We start from the raw sequence: 15030 nt of genomic DNA, 5'->3' as shown, positions 1-15030 counted from the left end.
TGGTCACTAAGGGGTGCAACTTCACATATGTAAAACTGAATGCTGAGGAATGATGACATAAAAGGCCGAATTACAGTGCCCCCAGAGCAGCGCTCTCTCTGTGAGGGGCATAATGACAAAAACCCTTGAAGCGAAATCAAACTGACCTCAGCTCGGCCTGATCGGCTTCACTTGTTCCTCCTGAATGCGTCCATGTTCACGTGTCTTCTCTCCAGCAGGACGGGGCTGATACGGCAACTTCAACTGGTGAGAATAATCACGGGAGCCCCACAACAGGAGGGGTCCTGGGGTCCAAGATCTGGGCCGATTTCCTCAACCGGCTCTCACATGGCTTTATTTAATTGGCTGCAGATTTTCAGCAGGAGGGCTGCAAACCCGAAAATGGCCCCCAACAGATGGAACAGTGAACCACAAATATGGTGTTGTGCGACAGCTCCGAACCTTGTATCTGCTCCTCTGTGGAATGTGAATAAAATGCATTTAAAACAAAGTTTTGGAACTTTTTTTGTTTATGGGGGGCTGACTGCATTACACTTAATGTAGTAATGTTATTTATATAGCACCAACATATTCCGAAGCACTTTACAGTTTAGCAAGGAAACATACAGACCATACTGACTAACGCACAGGGGGAGTGAGGGTCCTGCTCACAATCTATAAGGAAATTGGGGGACATAGGTAGAACGCACTCATCACGTACGGCCATCATTATGATAAATAGGGGTCTTTAGTGTTGCGCGAGTAGTGGACAGTACTCACTAACTACTTGCTCAATACTACTTTTCTTACCGGCTGATGACTGCTCCAGCAGCTTTGTATCAGTATATGTAACAAAAAAATTGAGGTTTAGCATACAAAAATGGCCATTTCTTTGTCGCTCCATTGGGAGACCCAGACAATTGGGTGTATAGCTACTGCCTCCGGAGGCCACACAAAGTATTACACTTTAAAAAGTGTAACCCCTCCCCTCTGCCTATACACCCTCCCGTGCATCACGGGCCCATCAGTTTTATGCTTTGTGTTGAAGGAGGCACACATGCACGCAAGCTCCACATTTTAGTCAGCAGCAGCTGCTGATTGTATCGGATGGAAGAAAAGAGGGCCCCTAACAGGGCCCCCGGCATGCTCCCTTCTCACCCCACTGAGTCGGCGGTGCTGTTAAGGTTGAGGTACCCATTGCGGGTACAGAGGCTGGAGCCCACATGCCGTTTTCCTTCCCCATCCCTTAGGGGCTCTGGGAGAAGTGGGATCCTAACCGGTCATCCAGGCACTGGGACCGGGCTCCATCCGCAGCCCCTGGGGGAATCTGACGGACAGGAGACTGGATATCATCAGGGACAGGGCCCTGCATCCATGAGGTACTCTGTGTCCCCTTAGGGACGGTACATGCAGCGCCTGTGTTACAGAGGCCGCAGCGGCTCCTGTGTGGTTTGTGAGACCGGGACTACCGCGCCTGTTTGCCGGCCGCGTTTTTAACTTTAGTCCCCGGCTTTTGCGGCCTAGTACCATATAGTCCCGGGCCTGCCAGTCAGGGGTAAGGGCGGGACGGCCGACTGGATGTCGGCAGTGAGGGCTGGAGCATACTTTGGTATCCTCCTCCCCCCTCACTGAGCACTGTGGGGCACCAGTTTCCCGCACTTTATTAGGCATGCCCACGGCTCCATCCTCCCCTCAGAACGCTGGCAGCCATTGTTATAATCACTTCTGCCGGTGGGGGATTTCAGAACGGGCTCCGCAGTTCTGGGAGAAGTGGGATCCTAACCGGTCGCCGGTCACTGGGACCGGGCTCCCTCCGCAGCCCCTGGGGGAATCTGACGGACAGGAGGCTGGATATAATCAGGGACAGGGCCCTGCATCCATGAGGTACTCTGTGTCCCCTTAGGGACGGTGCATGGAGCGCCTGTGTTACAGAGGCCGCAGCGGCTCCTGTGTGGTTTGTGAGCCGGGACTACCGCGCCTGTTGGCCGGCCGCGCTTTTAACTTTAGTCCCCGGCTTTTGCGGCCTAGTACATGTACTCCCGCCCCCGGGCCTGCCAGTCAGGGGTAAGAGCGGGACGGCCGACTGGACGTCGGCAGTGAGGGCTGGAGCATGCTTTGGTATCCTCCTCCCCCCTCACTGAGCACTGTGGGGCACCAGTTTCCCGCACTTTATTAGGCACGCCCACGGCTCCCCTCAGAACGCTGGCAGCCATTGTTATAATCATTTCTGCCGGTGGGGGATTTCAGAACGGGCTCCGCAGTTCTGGGAGAAGTGGGATCCTAACTGGTCACTGGGACCGGGCTCCCTCCGCAGCCCCTGGGGGAATCTGACGGACAGGAGGCTGGATATCATCAGGGACAGAGCCCTGCATCCATGAGGTACTCTGTGTCCCCTTAGGGACGGTGCATGCAGCGCCTGTGTTACAGACGCCGCAGCGGCTCCTGTGTGGTTTGTGAGTCGGGACTACCGCGCCTGTTGGCCGGCCGCGCTTTTAACTTTAGTCCCCGGCTTTTGCGGCCTAGTACATGTACTCCCGCCCCCGGGCCTGCCAGTCAGTCACTTCTGCCGGTGGAGGATTTCAGAATGAGCTCTGCAGCTCTGGGAGTCCCAGGCAGGGAATCTGGTGGACACACCACCGCTTGGGGCGGTTGGTAAGCCACACCAGTTGTCAGGTGCTGGACCCCCTTGGGTCCCGTAGTGTGTATATATATATATATATATATATATATATATATATATTGTATACATTTTCTCTATTCGGCAGCATTATTTGCTTTCTTTGTCGCTCCATTGGGAGACCCAGACAATTGGGTGTATAGCTTCTGCCTCCGGAGGCCACACAAAGTATTACACTTTAAAAAGTGTAAACCCCTCCCCTCTGCTATACACCCTCCCGTGCATCACGGGCTCATCAGTTTTTATGCTTTGTGTTGAAGGAGGCTGACACTCACACAATGCTACACATTTTAGTCAGCAGCAGCTGCTGATTATATCGGATGGAAGAAAAGAGGGCCCTAACAGGGCCCCCGGCATGCTCCCTTCTCACCCCACTAAGTCGGCGGTGTTGTTAAGGTTGAGGTACCCATTGCGGGTACACAGGCTGGAGCCACATGCCGTTTTCCTTCCCCATCCCTTAGGGGCTCTGGGGAAGTGGGATCCTATCCGGTCATCCAGACACTGGGACCGGCCTCCCTCCGCAGCCCTTGTGGGATTCTGCCGGACAGGAGACGGAGTATCATCAGGGACAGGGCCCTGCATCTACAGGTACTCTGTGTCCCCTTGGGGACGGTGCATAGAGCACCTTGACCTCAGACGCTGCAGGGACTGCGGTGATTGGTATGACGCCGGGACTACCGCGCCGACCGCGCCTGCTTGCCGGCCGCGGTTTTAACTTTAGTCCCCGGCTTTGGCGGCCTAGTGCCTTACACTCCCGCCCCCGGCCCTGCCAGTCAGGGGGAAGGGCGGGACGGTCGGTCTAACGCCGACAGTGAGAGCTGGAGCACACTTGGCTGTCCTCCGCCCCCCTCACTAAGCACTCTACGGCACAGATCCCCGCACAGGTACTCAGTGTCCCCTTGGGGACGGTGCATGGAGCACCTTGGCCTCAGATTTGGCAGCGACTGCGGGGTTGGTACGGGACTACCGCGCCGACCGCGCCTGCCTGCCGGCCGCGGTTTTTAACTCTAGCCCCCGGCTTTTGTGGCCTAGCGCCTTAAACTCCCGCCCCCGGCCCTGCCAGTCAGGGGGAAGGGCGGGACGGTCAGTCTGAGGCCGACAGTGAGGGCTGGAGCACACTCGGCTGTCCTCCGCCCCCCTCACGTTTCACTCGGGGCACCAGATTCCTGCACTTTTGGGGTTACGCCCACGGCTCCCTCCTCCACTGTAAACGCCGACAGCCATGTTTTTAAGCAGCACACACTGCTTGAGCGGTCAGTACGCCAGGGGGCTTCTTCTCGGTGCTGGGCCCCCTAGAGTGCTGAACTGTATATATAGATATATAATGTTTGTATGCATTTTCACAGTTCGGCTGTACATATGTATCCCTCAGTGATCACTGTGAGCATTGCTCGGGCCATGTGGCACTCGCTCAGCCGGAGCCGGGGGCACTGGTTGAGCTCCGCCGGCGTCCCCTGTCCAGGCGGCAGGGACAGAGTTGCAGCTTTTGCTGAGAAACTCTCTGAGTCATTTTCACTATCCATGTCTCAGGCTATGGACAAATGGTCTGCTAAGATACTAGGAGCTTGCAGTCCAGACCGGCCCCTTACACAGGCCCCGGGCACTGCGGGATCGCCCCCAGGCCTCTCGCGGTCTGCGACGAAGCGTGCTCCTGCGGTGGCCTCTAGTTATTACGTGGTGGACTCCGGCACGAACCGCAGTCCCAGACCGGCTAAGCGGCCTTGCTTAGAATCTTCCCCGACTTCATCAAGGGTCTCAGCTTGAGGACTCTATAGAGGATGAGGCGGAGGTCGCAACCCAGGACTCTGTCCGGACGTGGCTCTCAAGGCTTCAGAGATGCTGTCCAGAAGCACAGGGCTTTCCCGGACAAGCGTTTTTACTAAACGCCTTATAACACACGTTGTCCCTTCCCCTCTGACGTTGTTAAGGGTTGGGCTCAGTGTCCCAAGGTGCCCCTCCAGTCTCTTGACTGGCGGCTAGATCAGTAGTAGCAGTGGCTGACGGTTCAACGCTCAAGAATGCCACGGACAGGCAGAGCTCCTAATGAGATCCATCTATGAAGCCATAGGTGCGTCCGTTGCCCCAGCCTTTGCAGCAGTGTGGGCACTCCAGGCTATCTCAGCTTGTCTGTCTGAGATTAATGCGGTCATACTCTGCTCCGCAATTAGCGTCTTTGACGTCTCAGGCGTCGGTATTTTCATCCTCCGCCGTGCATGCTGTCCTGGACTCGGCTAGCCGTACAGCGGTAGCATCCGCCACTCCGGTGGCAGTCCGCAGGGCCATGTGGCTACGCGAATGGAAGGCAGATTCTGCTTCCAAGAAGCTCTTGTCTGGTTTGCTTTTTCTGGCGACCGATTGTTTGGCGAACAATTGGATGAAACGATTGAGCAGTCCAAGGGAAAGGACTCGTGCTTACCCAGCCCAAACCAAAGAGACCTCAGCACCTTCAGCTAGGTCCCAATCCTCATCGTCCAACGGGCCACAGAAGAGCCAGAGAACCTCTTCTGCATGGCGGTCCAGGTCAGGGGAGCGGTCCCCACATGTCCAAGACCGATGGATGAGACATTCTGCCTTACGGTTACAGGATAGAGCTCAGTTCTCGTCCTCCGACTCGTTTCTTCAGAGCATCTCCGCCCCCCGAGCGAGCCGATGCACGTTTTCAGGCGGTGAACACTCTGACGGCAGGAGGAGTTGCGATCCCCGTTCCCCTTCAAGAACGTAGTCGCGGTTTTTACTCCAGCTTGTTCGTGGTACCAAGATAGGACGGATCACTCCGCCCCGTTCTGGACTTCACACTGCTCAGCAGACAGAGAACCTGACGGTTCCGGATGGAATCTCTCCGCTTTGTCATCGCCTCGATGGCCCAAGGAGACTTCCTAGCATCAATCGACATCAGGGATGCTTATCTCCATGTGCCGATTGCACCAGAGCATCAACGCTTCCTGCGTTTCGCCATCAGGTCGAGTCTTCACCAAAGTCATGGCAACAGTGGTGCCGGTCCTACGCTCTCATGCCTCGGGATGGAGTTTTATACTCTCTCAGCGATAGTGAAGCTTCCGCTGCATAAACAGCGCTCACTACAGACAGGGGTGCACTCTCTCCTTCGGACCCAGTCACACCCCTTAAGTCGCCTCATACACTTCCTAAGGAAGATGGTGGCAGCAATGGAGGCAGTTCCCTTGCGCAGATTCGTCTGCGTCCGCTTCTATCGGACACCGCAAATGGGACAGGAGGTCGACGTCCCTAAACAAGAACGCCTCTATTTGCCTTGCAAATCTTTCCGGCCCCAGCCGGGGCTGTGGTCACGACGGACGCGAGTCTGCCAGGGTGGGGAGCGGTCTTCCTCCGCCACAGGACTCAGGGAACCTGAACTCCGACAGAGTCCTCCCTTCAGATCAATGTTCTGGAGATAAGGGCAGTGTCTCTAGCCCTAAAGGCGTTCCAGCGGTGGCTGGAAGGCAGGCAGATCCGAATTCAGTCGGACAACGCCACGGCGGTTGCGTACATCAACCACCAGGGCGGCACACGCAGTCGTCAAGCCTTCCGAGAAGTTCGGCGGACTCTGCTGTGGGCGGAAGCCACAGCCTCCACCACCTCCGCAGTTCACATCCCGGGCGTAGAAAACTGAGAAGCAGATTTCTCAGTCGCCAGGGCATGGAAGCAGGGGAATGGTCTCTTCACCCGGACGTGTTTCTAGAGATCTGTTGCCGCTGGGGAACACCGGACGTCGATCTAATGGCGTCTCGGCACAACAACAAAGTCCCGGCATTCATGGCTCGGTCCAAGGATCACAGAGCTCTGGCGGCAGACGCGTTAGTTCAGGACTGGTCGCAGTTTCGACTTATGTATTTCCTCCTCTGGCTCTACTGCCCAGAGGGTTACGCAAGATCAGGTCAGACTGCCGCCGCACCATCCTCGTCGCTCCAGACTAGCCGAGGAGATCGTGGTACCCGGATCTGTGGCACCTCACGGTGGGTCAACCGTGGGCACTCCCAGACCGACCAGACTTGCTGTCTCAAGGGCCTTTTCTTTTTCGCTCCTAATTGGGAGACCCAGACAATTGGGTGTATAGCTACTGCCTCCGGAGGCCGCACAAAGTACTACACTTAAAAGTGTAAGGCCCCTCCCCTTCTGGCTATACACCCCCCCGTGGGAGCACGGGTCCCTCAGTTTTTGCTTTGTGCGAAGGAGGTCAGACACGCACGCATAGCTCCACTGTTTAGTCAGCAGCAGCTGCTGACTATGTCGGATGGAAGAAAAGAAGGCCCATATAGGGCCCCCAGCATGCTCCCTTCTCACCCCACTTTCTGTCGGCGGTGTTTGTTAAGGTTGAGGTACCCATTGTGGGTACGGAGGCTGGAGCCCACATGCTGATTCCTTCCCCACCCCCATTAGGGCTCTGGGTGAAGTGGGATTTACCGGTCTCCAGGCACAGGAGACCGTGCTCCATCCGCAGCCCCTGGAGAAGCCGCTGGATATGGAGCTGAGTATCGTCAGGGACATGGCCCTGCTCCGTCAAGGTACTCTGTGTCCCCGTGCATACGCGCGCACACCGCAGCATTGCTGGGTGTGTTAGTGCGCCGGGGACATCAGCGCTGCTGCGCTTGTGCCACTTCCTCACTACAGCTCGGCTGAGTGGGTAGATCAGGGCGAACGGTCGCGCCGGCCGCTGGGGTCAGTCGCACTGTGACACAGCTGGGACTTACAAAGGAGGGGTCAGTCTGGTTTTCGGTCCTTTCGAGGCTCAGGCAGGTCCCAATTCTCCTCGTCCAAAAGGACTCAAAAGGATCAGAGAGGCTCAGATTCTTGGCGGACTCAATCACGCCCAAAAAAGACAGCAGGAAGAACCGTTACCAAGACGGCTTCCTCATGACTCTCAGCCTCCTCTCTCCGCATCCTCGGTCGGTGGCAGGCTCTCCCGCTTTGGCGACATTTGGCTGTCACAGGTCAAAGACCGTTGGGTGAGGGACATTCTGTCTCACGGGTACAGGATAGAGTTCAGCTCTCGTCCTCCAACTCGTTTCTTCAGAACTTCTCCACCGCCCGACCGGGCCGATGCTCTGCTGCAGGCGGTGGCCGCTCTAAAGGCGGAAGGAGTGGTGACTTCCGTTCCTCTTCAGGAACAAGGTCACGGTTTTTACTCCAATTTGTTTGTGGTGCCAAAGAAGGACGGGTCGTTTCGTCCCGTCCTGGATCTAAAGTTGCTCAACAAACACGTAAAAACCAGGCGATTCCGGATGGAATCTCTCCGCTCCGTCATCGCCTCAATGTCTCAAGGAGATTTCCTAGCATCAATAGACATCAAAGATGCTTATCTCCACGTACCGATTGCGCCAGAGCATCAGCGTTTTCTACGCTTCGTTATAGGAAGCGAACACCTACAGTTCGTAGCGCTTCCTTTCGGGCTGGCAACAGCCCCTCGGGTCTTCACCAAGGTCATGGCAGCAGTAGTAGCAGTCCTGCACTCACAGGGTCACTCTGTGATCCCGTATCTGGACGATCTGCTGATAAAGGCACCCTCTCTAGAGGCATGCCAACACAGTCTGAACGTGGCACTGAAGACTCTCCAGAGGTTCGGGTGGATTGTCAACTTTTCAAAGTCAAATCTAACCCCGACCCAATCACTAACATATCTTGGCATGGAGTTTCATACTCTCTCAGCGATAGTGAAACTTCCACTGGACAAGCAGTGCTCTCTGCAGACAGGGGTACAATCTCTTCTTCAGAGCCAGTCGCACTCCTTGAGGCGCCTCATGCATTTCCTAGGGAAAATGGTGGCAGCAATGGAAGCAGTCCCTTTCGCGCAGTTTCATCTGCGCCCTCTACAATGGGACATTCTCCGCCAATGGGACGGGAAGTCGACGTCCCTCGACAGGGATGTCTCCCTCTCTCAGACAGCCAGGGACTCTCTCCGGTGGTGGCTTCTTCCAACCTCATTGTCAAAGGGAAGGTCGTTTCTACCCCCATCCTGGGCGGTGGTCACGACAGATGCGAGCCTATCAGGGTGGGGAGCAGTGTTTCTTCACCACAGGGCTCAGGGTACGTGGACTCAGAAAGAGTCCACCCTTCAGATCAATGTTCTGGAAATCAGAGCAGTTTTTCTTGCCCTGCGAGCCTTCCAACAGTGGCTGGCAGGCAAGCAGATCCGGATTCAGTCGGACAATTCCACAGCGGTGGCGTACATCAACCACCAAGGGGGAACACGCAGTCGGCAAGCCTTCCAGGAAGTCCGGCGGATTCTGACGTGGGTGGAAGACACAGCATCCACCATATCCGCAGTTCACATCCCAGGCGTGGAAAACTGGGAAGCAGACTTTCTAAGTCGCCAGGGCATGGACGCAGGAGAATGGTCCCTCCACCCGGACGTGTTTCAGGAGATCTGTCGCCGCTGGGGGATGCCGGACGTCGACCTGATGGCGTCACGGCACAACAACAAGGTCCCGGTTTTCATGGCACGGTCTCACGATCACCGAGCTCTGGCGGCAGACGCCTTAGTTCAAGATTGGTCGCAGTTCCAGCTACCTTATGTGTTCCCACCTCTGGCATTGTTGCCCAGAGTGCTCCGCAAAATCAGGTCCGACTGCCGCCGCGCCATTCTCGTCGCTCCAGACTGGCCAAGGAGGTCGTGGTACCCGGATCTGTGGCATCTCACAGTAGGCCAACCGTGGGCGCTACCAGACCGTCCAGACTTGCTGTCTCAAGGGCCGTTTTTCCATCTGAATTCCGCGGCCCTGAACCTGACTGTGTGGCCATTGAGTCCTGGATCCTAGGGACCTCAGGTTTATCTCATGAAGTTGTTGCCACCATGAGACAGGCTAGGAAACCATCCTCCGCCAAGATCTACCACAGGACGTGGAAGATATTCCTATCTTGGTGCTCTGCCCAGGGAGTTTCTCCCTGGCCATTTGCATTGCCTATTTTTCTTTCCTTCCTGCAGTCTGGGTTGGAAAAAGGTTTGTCGCTTAGCTCCCTTAAAGGTCAAGTTTCCGCGCTATCCGTATTTTTTCAGAAACGCCTAGCGCGACTTCCTAAGGTACGCACGTTCCTGCAAGGGGTTTGTCATATCGTTCCCCCTTACAAGCGGCCATTGGAACCCTGGGATCTGAACAAGGTTCTAATTGCTCTCCAGAAGCCGCCTTTCGAGCCTATGAAGGAGATTTCTTTTTCTCGACTTTCACAGAAAGTGGCTTTTCTAGTGGCGGTCACGTCTCTTCGGAGAGTGTCCGAGCTGGCGGCGTTATCTTGCAAATCTCCCTTCCTGGTGTTTCACCAAGATAAGGTAGTTCTGCGTCCAATACCAGAGTTTCTTCCCAAGGTGGTATCTTCCTTTCATCTCAATCAGGATATCACTTTACCATCCTTGTGTCCGCATCCAGTTCACCAATTTGAAAAGGGTTTGCATCTGTTGGACCTGGTGAGAGCACTCAGGATCTACATTTCCCGCACGGCGCCTATGCGCCGTTCGGATGCACTCTTTATCCTGGTCGCTGGTCAGCACAAAGGGTCGCAAGCTTCCAAATCCACCCTTGCGCGGTGGATCAAGGAACCAATTCTTCACACCTACCGTTCTGCTGGGCTTCCGATTCCATCTGGACTGAAGGCCCATTCTACCAGAGCCGTGGGTGCGTCCTGGGCATTACGGCATCAGGCTACGGCTCAGCAGGTGTGCCAGGCGGCTACCTGGTCGAGTCTGCACACTTTTACCAAGCATTATCAGGTGCATACCTACGCTTCGGCGGATGCCAGCCTAGGTAGACAAGTCCTTCAGGCGGCGGTGGCCCACCTGTAAGAAAGGGCTGCCTGACAGCCCGATCACGAGGTATTCTTTTACCCACCCAGGGACTGCTTTTGGACGTCCCAATTGTCTGGGTCTCCCAATTAGGAGCGAAAAAGAAGAAGGGAATTTTGTTTACTTACCGTAAATTCCTTTTCTTCTAGCTCCAATTGGGAGACCCAGCACCCGCCCTGTTTTTTTCTTAGGGTATTTGTTTTTCGGGTGCACATGTTGTTCATGTTGATAAGTTGTGTTCTCCGATATTGTCTATCGGATTGAATTTGTTTTTGAAACAGTTATTGGCTTTCCTCCTTCTTGCTTTTGCACTAAAACTGAGGGACCCGTGCTCCCACGGGGGGGTGTATAGCCAGAAGGGGAGGGGCCTTACACTTTTAAGTGTAGTACTTTGTGCGGCCTCCGGAGGCAGTAGCTATACACCCAATTGTCTGGGTCTCCCAATTGGAGCTAGAAGAAAAGGAATTTACGGTAAGTAAACAAAATTCCCTTCTTTTCCATCTGAATACTGCGGCACTCATCCTGATGGTGTGGCCATTGAGCCCTGGCCCCTAGCGTCATCAGGGTTATCTCAAGATGTCATCGCCACCATGAGACAGCCAAGGAAACCAACGTCCGCCGAGATTTAGCCCAGGACTTGGAGGATCTTCTTATCCTGGTGCTCTGATCAGGGTTTTACTCCCTGGCCGTTTGCCTTGTCCACTTTTCCTTCTTTCTTTCACTTCAATCCGGAATGGACAAGGGCTTGTCTCGGCTCTCTCAAAGGGACAAGTATCGGCGCTTTCCGTGTTTTTTCAAAAGCGTCTAGCCAAGCTTCCGCAGGTCCGCACGTTCCTGCAGGGGGGTTGACCACATAGTCCCATATTACGAGCGTCCGTTCGCACCCTGGGATCTTAACAGGGTGCTGATGACTCTTCAGAAGCCATCTTTCGAGCCGATGCGGGAGGTCTCTCTATCTCGCCCTTCGCAGAAGTTGGTCTTCCTAGTGGCAGTCACATCACTCAGGAGAGTGTCTGAGCTAGCAGCGCTATCATGCAGAGCCCCCTTCCTGGTGTTCCACCAGGATAAGGGGTTCTGCGTCCGATCCCGGACTTTCCCCGTTTCATCTCAAGCAGGATATCTTCTTACCCTTGGGCCCTCATCCAGTTCACTAATGTGAAAAGGATTTGCATTTATTAGATCTGGTGAGAGCACTCCGGCTCTACATTTCTCGCACGGCGCCCCGACGCCGCTCGGATGCACTCTTTGTCCTTCTCGCGAGCCAGAGTAAGGGATTTCAGGTTTTCAAGTCAACCTTGGCTCGGTGGATCAAGGAACCGATTCTTGAAGCCTACCGTTCTTGTGGGCTTCCAATTCCTGCAGGGCTGTAAGCCCATTCTACCAGAGCCGTAGATGCTTCCTGGGCATTGCGACACCAGGCTACGGCTCAGCAGGTGTGTCAGGCGACTACCTGGTCGAGTCTGCACACTTTCACGAAAAACTATCAGGTACATGCCTCTGCTTCGGCAGATGCCAGCCTAGGTAGGCGACTCCTTCAGGCGGCAGTTGCCCACCTATAAGAGGGGGCCGTTTTCGGCTCTTTTTATCGAGGTATTCTTTTACCCACCCAGGGACTGCTTTTGGACATCCCAATTGTCTGGGTCTCCCAATGGAGCGACAAAGAAGAAGGGAATTTTGTTTACTTACCGTAAATTCCTTTTCTTCTAGCTCCTATTGGGAGACCCAGCACCCGCCCCTGTTCCCTTCGGGCTGTTGTTCTTTGTGTACACATGTTGTTCATGTTGAATTGTTCTTTTGGTTCATGGTTTCAGTTCTCCGAACATCCTTTGGATTGAATTTACCTTAGACCAATTTATAAGTTTTCTCCTTCCTGCTTTGGCACCAAAACTGATGAGCCCGTGATGCACGGGAGGGTGTATAGCAGAGGGGAGGGGTTACACTTTTTAAAGTGTAATACTTTGTGTGGCCTCCGGAGGCAGAAGCTATACACCCAATTGTCTGGGTCTCCCAATAGGAGCTAGAAGAAAAGGAATTTACGGTAAGTAAACAAAATTCCCTTCTTTGGCTATATCTCTAAGAGGAGACAACAGCATGTCGTCCGCAGAAAGCAAGGGTGCCAAGGCACAGGCTTATTTTCAACCTGTACCTCTTGTGCGGCTATGTTACCTGCAGGTCCCACCTACCCTCATTGTGACAATGCTAGGCCCCTGTGGCACTCACTCAGCCGGAGCCTCCGGCACTAGTGGGACCCTCGGCTCAGGTGGTACCGCCGGTTTCCACTGCACAGATGGAAGGGACAGAGTTTACAATTTTGACTGAGAAACTCTCTGAGTCGCTTCACATTCCATGGCTCAGTCTATGGACAGATGGTCTGCTAAGATACTAGAAGCTTGGCAGTCCAGACCGGTAACACAGGGCCAGGGCACTGTGAGTTCATCGTCCCCAGGCCCCTCTCGGTCGGTACAGCAAAGGGCTCCTGGGGTGGCACCCAGATCCCACGGTGAGAACTCTGACACGGACCGCAGCCTCAGACAGGCTAAGCGGGCTTGCTGGGAACCTTCCCCGGCTGCATCACGCGGTTCGGGGTCTCAGCATGAGGACCCTCTGGAGGATGAAGCGGAGGTCGCAGCTCAGGGCTCTGATCCTGACGTTGCTCTCAATCTGGATACACCTGAAGGGGACGCCATAGTAAATGACCTTATAACGTCCATCTACCAGGTGCTAGTCCTTCTCCCCCAACTCCACCTATAGAGGAGTCGGCTTCACAGTAGGAGAAACACCAGTGTAGGTTTCCCAAACGTACCCGGGGTGCGTTTTTCGATCACTCTAACTTCAGAGATGCTGTCCAGAAGCACAGAGCATTTCCGGACAAGCGCTTTACTAAGCGCCTTAATGACACACGTTACCCTTTCCCCCCTGACGTAGTTAAGGGTTGGGCTCAGTGTCCCGAGGTGGATCCTCCAGTCTCCAGACTGGCGGCTATATCCGTAGTATTAGTGGCAGATGGTTCATCGCTCAAGGATGCCACTGACAGGCAAATAGAGCTCATGATGAAATCCATCTATGAAGCCATAGGCGCGTCTTTTGCTCCGGCCTTCGCAGTCGAGCGGGCACTCTAAGCTATCTCAGCTTGTCTGTCTGAGACTAATGCGGTCGCACGTACCTCTGCTCCGCAGGTTGTGTCTTTGACTTCTCAGGCGTCGGCTTTTTCGTCCTACGCCATGAACGCCGTCCTGGACTCTGCGAGCCGTACAGCGGTAGCATCCGCCAATTCGGTGGCAGTCCGCAGGGCCATGTGGCTACGCGAATGGAAGGCAGACTCTGCTTCCAAGAAGTTCTTAACCGGTTTGCTATTTTCTGGCGACCGTTTGTTTGGCGAGCAATTGGATGAAAAACCGATGGGTGAGAGACATTCCGTCTCACGGTTACAGGATAGAGCTCAGCTCTCGTCCTTCGACTCGTTCCTGCAGATGGAGTTGTGATCCCCGTTCCGCTTCAAGAACGTGGTCGCGGTCTTTACTCCAACTTGTTCGGGGTACCAAAAAAGGACGGATCATTCCGGTCCGTTTCCGGGCCTCATTCTGCTCAACAGACACGTGAGAACCAGACGGTTTCGGATGGAATCTCTCCGCTCAGTCATCGCTTCGATGTCCCAGGGAGTCTTCCTAGCATCAATCGACATCAGGGATGCTTATCTCCATGTGCCGATTACACCAGAGCATCAACGCTCCCGGTGTGTCGCCATCCGGGTCGAACACTTTCAGCTCGTGACTCTGCCTTTCGGCCTGGCGACAGTCCCACGGGTCTTCACCAAGGTCATGGCATCAGTGGCGATGGGCCTACATTCTCAGGGACACTCGGTGATCCCTTACTTAGACGATCTCCTAAGTCAAGGCACCCTCCCGGGTGGCACGTCAACACAGCCTGAACATTGTTTTGGAGACTCTCCAGAGGTTCGGGTGGATCATCAATTTCCCAAAGTAAAAATTGACACCGACCCAATCACTGACTTACCTCGGGATGGAGTTCATTCTCTCTCAGAGATAGTGAAGCTACCGCTGGACAAACAGCGTTCGCTGCAGACAGGGGTGCACTTTCTCCTTCGGGCCCAGTCTCACCCCTTGAGGCGCCTCACGCGCTTCCTAGGGAAGATGGTGGCAGCAATGGAGGCAGTTCCCCTTGCGCAGTTTCATCTGCGTCCACTCCAATGGCACATTCTCCGCAAATGGGACAGGAGGTCGACGTCCCTAGACAGGAACGTCTCTCTTTCACTGGCAGACAAAACCTCTCCTCAGTGGTGGCTTCTTCCCACTTCTTGGTCGAAAGAAAAGTCCTTCCTGCTCCCATCCTGGGCTATGGTCACGACGGACGAGAGTTTGTCAGGGTGGACAGCGGTCTTCCTCCACAACAGGTCTCAGGGAACCTGGACTCTGACAGAGTCCTCCCTTCAGATCAATGTTCTGGAGATAAGGGCAGTGTAGCTAGCGTTAAAGTCGTTCCAGCGGTGGCTGGACGGCAGGCAGATCCGGATACAGTCGGACGACGCCACAGCGGTCGCGTACATCAACCACCAGCACAGAGCGCT

The 15030-nt window shown here is 54.8% G+C and overlaps 1 non-coding gene across 1 annotated transcript; it reads left to right on the top strand.

Annotated features, from left to right (window-relative positions):
• Positions 1-41: 41 nt before the first annotated feature.
• On the top strand, positions 42-152 carry LOC142246890 (small nucleolar RNA SNORD89). Its single transcript, XR_012724936.1, has one exon. It is a non-coding gene; the product is annotated as a small nucleolar RNA SNORD89 (small nucleolar RNA).
• The last annotated feature ends 14878 nt before the right edge of the window (positions 153-15030 follow it).

The sequence above is a fragment of the Anomaloglossus baeobatrachus genome, chromosome 7, assembly GCF_048569485.1.
Source record: "Anomaloglossus baeobatrachus isolate aAnoBae1 chromosome 7, aAnoBae1.hap1, whole genome shotgun sequence".
NCBI classification, from domain to species: Eukaryota; Metazoa; Chordata; class Amphibia; order Anura; family Aromobatidae; genus Anomaloglossus; species Anomaloglossus baeobatrachus.
Note: the sequence above shows the minus strand (reverse complement) of the source record. Positions and strands in the feature narration are given on the sequence as shown.